This window comes from Rutilus rutilus (genome assembly GCF_951802725.1).
Source record: "Rutilus rutilus genome assembly, chromosome: 21".
Lineage (NCBI taxonomy): Eukaryota > Metazoa > Chordata > Actinopteri > Cypriniformes > Leuciscidae > Rutilus > Rutilus rutilus.
The window spans coordinates 29,245,194-29,251,447 of record NC_140226.1 but is presented as its reverse complement, the minus strand read 5'-3'; the positions used below and the strand labels follow the sequence as shown (position 1 = coordinate 29,251,447).

The 6,254-nt window shown below is 32.5% G+C and overlaps 1 long non-coding RNA gene across 2 annotated transcripts; it reads left to right on the top strand.

The window, feature by feature from the left end:
* The first annotated feature begins 171 nt into the window (after positions 1 to 171).
* Positions 172 to 4,439, top strand: LOC311281233. Of its 2 annotated transcripts, XR_014625780.1 has the most exons (4): positions 172 to 296; positions 1,376 to 1,449; positions 1,788 to 1,890; positions 4,115 to 4,439. It is a non-coding gene; the product is annotated as an uncharacterized lncRNA (long non-coding RNA). The 2 variants fall into 2 exon arrangements; XR_014625781.1 differs by lacking the exons at positions 172 to 296; positions 1,376 to 1,449 and adding an exon at positions 1,541 to 1,661.
* The last annotated feature ends 1,815 nt before the right edge of the window (positions 4,440 to 6,254 follow it).

Sequence of the window (6,254 nt, the reverse complement as noted above, 5' to 3'; positions counted from 1 at the left end):
TGCACTGTAAAAAATCCAACTTGCAAATTGTTAACTCAGTTTAAAATTGTAAGTTGAGTGGGCAAATTTTTTACTGCAATGTTGAGTTTACTTATAAAAACTATTTAACGGCAAGTGCACTACTATTTTGTCCAATGAATACAAACAATTAAGTTGAGAAAACTTAATATTTTGATTTCATAGTTCGAACGTTTAACTTCCCGTCATCGCGCATGCGCAGTCTGTCTCGCTGTACGTTACTTGGGGTTTCCTCCTCCAACCACGCTATCGAAGGGACTGGATTTCATCTGATTGCGGTAAGTTTTCTTTAAGCTTTATGAATGAAAATAGGCTATAAATTGCACACAAATGTTGATAAAATATAGTATTATGTTAAAAGATATATTTCGTGGTGACGATAAGTTTCTATTGTTAGAGATTATCCACGTAAGTTAGCACATTGCTACTTAACGTGCTAACGTTACCCAGACTAACGTTAGAGTGAGGAAACATGCTTGAAAAAGAAGGACAAGGACGTGCATGGTGTTTAAAAGATGTTAAAAATGTTAAGCTCAGTAAGTCGTGAATAAAGACTTAAATGCGGTGCTTGCGCTGATTGAGAGACAGAAAGCCGCTTCTCTCGGACTCGGACAGAATCTGAGTGCGAATTCAGCTATCTTTCGTGGCGTATTGCGATTTAATAATGACATACACATACAATTATGTCAATAACAAAAAACAAAACAAAAAAAAGTATTCAAGTAAACACAGTCGGCAATGTCTTAAGTGAACATAACCAATTTGGTGAAACCTAGATGTTTCAGTATTAGATCCATGAGCTCTTAAAGTGACCGCAGTCCGTTCAATTTAATTTCAAGTTTATTTGTCACGTATACAAATTTCAGTTACAATTTGTACATGCTTAGGTTGAGGCTCAGTCATTCTACAGTAGTGCAATATAATGAAATACAATACAATTTAGAGGAAAAATTTAATAATAGAAGCCTATGCAAAACTAATGTGTTATGTTAAAAATATGTATGTTAGCTTTGCATATCAAATAATAGAATGGGTAGTATGTGTGCGGTATGTTTTAAAGTGAATAGGATAAAAATATTGTGTATCCTTAAACAAATATTAGGCTAAATCCTTAATGTTAATCAATTAACAAAAGACAAAATCGCTCACTGCTCTTATAATAACTTTTGTATCTTTAATATCTGTAATATTTAATAAATACAGGTAAAACAATGCATTGATTCTTTTTCACATTTGATTATTAATTTTCTGTATTATTTTTGCTACATGTTAAATTAACCTACTGTAACTGATTTTTTGTTGTTGTTTTGTTTAATAAAATTATGTATCTTTCTTCTGTTGTATTTGTCCTTTTTAGACTAAAGAACATCAGTACAGTGACAAGATCCTTGGATGTGCTAAAACAGTGGCCTTTATTTTTTAAAAGATCAGGTGAGTTGAACTGAATTTACTTACTGTTTCTTACTGTTTCAACAATGTTTTTTTTTTTTTTTTTTTTTTACTTTCAGGGTCTCTGCTCTCAGCTGAGTATTACAGTATCACACAAACTGATCCGAAGAGCACCTTTTTCTCTTAGTTAAATGAATACACATCTAGTTGTACAGAGCAAGTGGTGGAGATGAAGATCCTCACTTGATCATCAAGTAATTATTTTGCATGTGATCATATCTCTCTGGTTAAAGGCTGAATGGTGCCATCTCTTTTTCAAGGTAATTCCCATGCTTCACTTTGTATATAACTTGTTCCGTATTTGTTTTTCTGTCTTTCAGACACAGAAACTCCAATGTGCTTCCTCAAAGAAAGTCTACAACTCTTAAAGGTCTGCCTTTGTTTATGAGGGAAAAGTCTGGAAACATCCTGAAGACTTGCCTGGTAAGAAGATCATCAGCATATACACTCACACCTGATATATTTCACCTATTTACCAGATGCTGTTAAGAGATAGGTTTTGTGTGATATACAAAACTTATCATCAACAGACAAAGTCATGGTAAAAATTACTTTATTAAATAATTGGGTAACACTTTATAATAACGTTCAGTTGTAAGGCATTTATAAGTGGTTAGTTAATGATGAACTAATCATTTACAGAACATTCATAAATGATTAGCAAGTGATATACTAACATTTTATGTATGTTTTGTAAATTCCGTTACAAGTCATTTACTAGTGATTAGTAAATGATTAATTAATTATTTACGAAACATGACTATGCGTTCATAAATGATTAATAAGTGATATATTAATTATTGTATGTATATTTTGTAGATTCAGTTAGAAGTAATTTACAATTGATTAGTAAATGATTAACTAATCATATACAAATGTTTAATAAATAATGTATTTTTTGTATGTATGTAGCAATTAGATGGTGCAGAAAGTGCTGTAAATGCCTTGAATACATGTACAGATCATTAGTAACATATTTACGAGTGATGAATAGTTTACACTTTAGATTAGGGGATGCAGAAAGTGTTGTAAATCATTTATAACACATTCTGCATCCCCTAATCTAAAGTGTAAACTATTCATCACTTGTAAATGTGTTACATATACATTCGTAGATTCGATTCGTTGATCTTATGCCTTTTTGGTTCTTGAAGTGGTAATCTACGAATGATGTGTAACACATTTACAAGTGATGAATAGTTTACACTTTAGATTAGGGGATGCAGAAAGGGTTGTAAATGATTTATTCATGCGTTTACACATCTATAACAGGTGTTGAACACTGTAGTGTGTACTGCAGTGTAAGTGCTGACTGGTGAGAGTATAGACAGCTGTCTTCTGTAGTGTAGTGTGCACTGCAGTGTAAGTGCTGACTGGTGAGGGTATAAACAGCTGTCTTCTGTAGTGTGTAGTGTAGTGTAGTGTGTAGTGTGCACTGCAGTGTAAGTGCTGACTGGTGAGGGTATAGACAGCTGTCTTCTGTAGTGTGTAGTGTAGTGTGCACTGCAGTGTAAGTGCTGACTGGTTAGGGTATAGACAGCTGTCTTCTCTGAAACACATGGAGTCTTTAACCACTGTACCCCTGATGTGAGCAAAACATTAAAAAAAATGTAACATAATTTATTAAACATTTATGAAACGCATAGTCATGTTTTGTAAATGATCAGTTAATTATTAACTAATCAATTGTAAATGACTTCTAACTGAATCTACAAAACATACATAAAATAATGAACATATCACTAATTAATCATTTATGAACGCATAGTCATGTTTTGTAAATGATTAGTTAATCATTAACTAATCACTTGTAAATGACTTGTAACGGAATTTACAAAACATACATAAAATGTTAGTATATCACTTGCTAATCATTTATGAATGATCTGTAAATGATTAGTTCATCATTAACCAACCACTTATAAATGCCTTACAACTGAACATTATTATAAAGTGTTACCAATAATTGTAGTTGAAACTTTCTCAGTGATCAGTTTGACTTCATCTGATAGCACAAACTCAACAAGTTGTTATTTTACCAAAACAAAGACAGTGGAAAATTACTGCTTCACAACACTGTCCGGAGACATTCCCTCTGATATCTAACCTGTTAAAACAATACAGTGCACAATCATAAGGTTAAACAGTAATGTAGCAATAGCAGAGTAAATAAAATTAATATAATATGAAAGAATATGAATATAGGAGATATAAACAAGAAAAGGCAGCATGAAAGTAATCCATGTGACTCTAGTGATTTAAACCAATCTTCACTGATGTAATACGATCAGTTTGGGTGATAAACAGAATGTGTGCCTTAATACATGTACGATTTTGGGTGACCTAAAATAACTAAACTAAAACTAAAAAAAGCATTAAATCAGAATGGCCGTGGATTCTGCTGTGGACGAGTGCCACAGGCAATCACATCAATGCTGATATGGCATTGTTTGGAGTTGGGAAAATGTTTTCCATTTATCAGTTTTAGCTCTATGGCTGAATTTGAACATGCTTAAAAAACATGACCACCTTTACTTTTCAAGTGAAGTTACATGAGCAGACCTTTAGGAACACTCTGTGGGCTAACATAATTCAATACAATAAAAAAAATGATCCTAATTTTATGCTGATTTATTTTCTACTGCAGGACACAGAGCCAGAAGACATTCACAAGGGGAGAAGATGAGGACCTTAACTATCGTTGAAGATGATGTTGCCACTATCCACTCAAACCCAAATATAAGGTGCCTCTCTGTAGTACTATAAGAGCAGTTTGGGCCAGATAATGTGCAAGACCTTTGCCACAGTTGTTACTCTCCTCTTTGGCTTGATTTATGGCCCCAATGTTAACTATTCTAAAGCATTAAAATACACCAGTAGTAACTGGTTAAGAAAAAAATTGTTTAGTTTGTTTAGAAAAAAAACGTTTATTTATCTTGACCTAAAGTGCTCCGCAAGGCTGATTTCTTTTTTTTTTTGCATAGTCCTTCAAAAGATTGTCCAAGTAGCTGCAATCCATATGGATAATTGTAAGGTTGAGCATTTATTTATTCCAGTTTGTACTCTTAATTTTGTGCATAGTCTTTTTTTTTCTTTTCTTTTTTTTATAAATCCTGAAGAGTGGAATAGAACTTCATCACCGTGTACCTAATGCAGATAGAAAATGTGTTGTTTTGCAGAATATTTGTCAATAAATAAGTTCTGTAATGATAGCAATGTCTTTTGTATTGTGTTGTATTTACAGTATGGTTTACTCCCTGCATTTGGATTCTTAATGTGAAGGCTATACAAGTATCTGGGTGAGATATTTGAAAAAGTTGAATCAACTTAAAAGTAAAAAAGTTGAATCAACTTAAAAAAGTAAAAAATTGAATCAACTTAAAAAAGTGAAGCAACCAGCTGCAAAGCTTTTTTGAGTTTACTGAACTTCAGGACCTCCGTAGTTGTGCTTACTCGTTTCTTTGAGTTGGACTGGTAGTTGGATGAACTTCGACCACTGAAGTTGAGTAAACTCAAAAATGCTTTGCAGCTGGTTGCTTCACTTTTTTAAGTTTACTCAACTTTTTATTTTTTACAGTGTGTGAAATTTGACCAAAAACAAAAAGTTAGGAAAGGAACAAATAGGCGATATATCAGTACCAGAAGGACTATTAAAACACTTGGTAATGGATTATGTGGACATGATATAGATGGGTAAAGGCAATGATATCAGCAGAGGAGGGGCAGGAGCAGAATTTAAATTTATACCACTGAAGTATTCCTTAGATTTGAAATCCTATCAGAAATAGGTTCAGATAATAGATCTGCATTCATTCCAGGAATATTGAAGATTAAAATGAATTATATACGAATAAATTACACACTAGGAAGTTTTAATAATAAGTAAGTTATAATGCTAATGGTTTAAATGGTTGATATCATTTTTTTTTAGATTGGTAGATATACAGAAAAAGAAAGGTACATATAATGAATATGTAAGTGCAAAAAGTTATTTTCTAGAGTTATTTTTTCTAATTGTCTAATGAGTTTATTGAATGACTTTTATGAGGTAAATGTAACATTGCTCTCAAAGCTTTCTTAGTTTGAGTGATTACATGTGACATAAATAGTTTATTCATGATAGTTTATTTAGAAAGGAAGAAATTGTATTCAGTTAAGGTATTCTTGAACTGAGGGGCTACAATGAGGAGCTAAAACACGGCATTAAAAATGTCAAAATGGTATTTATTGTTTAAATTTGGCAAAATTTGAAATATAAAACTTTATAACAAAGCACAAAGCAATTTATTGGATAGAAGGTGCACTACAATGTTCTGTTCGTTCATCACCTGAAAATGACTGACTAAAATATTGATTTTTCGAATTTCAGAATTTATATTCCTTCATAAAAATAAGAAGCAATTAAAAATGCGAGATAGTTATTTTAACCCAGCCCTATAAGCTACCTTCCTAACTGTGATTGATTATGATGATATATACATGCATGCAGCCTCCTCCATTCTAACGAGCCTTGATTCAGTCTACCATGCTTCATTACGCTTTATTACAAATGCAAAATCCCTTTCTCATCATTGCATTCTTTATGAGATGGTGGGTTGGACATCACTAACTATACGAAGAAAACAGCAGTGGTACATTTTTATTTATAAAGCAATGCTAGGTAAACTTCCAGCGTATCTTTGTACTCTTCTTTGTGTTACTGTAGTTGTGGCAGTTACCAGCTACACTCTTCAAGGTGTTTGCTTTTAAATGTAACTAGAGTTTTTACAGAACTGGGGAAAACTGCA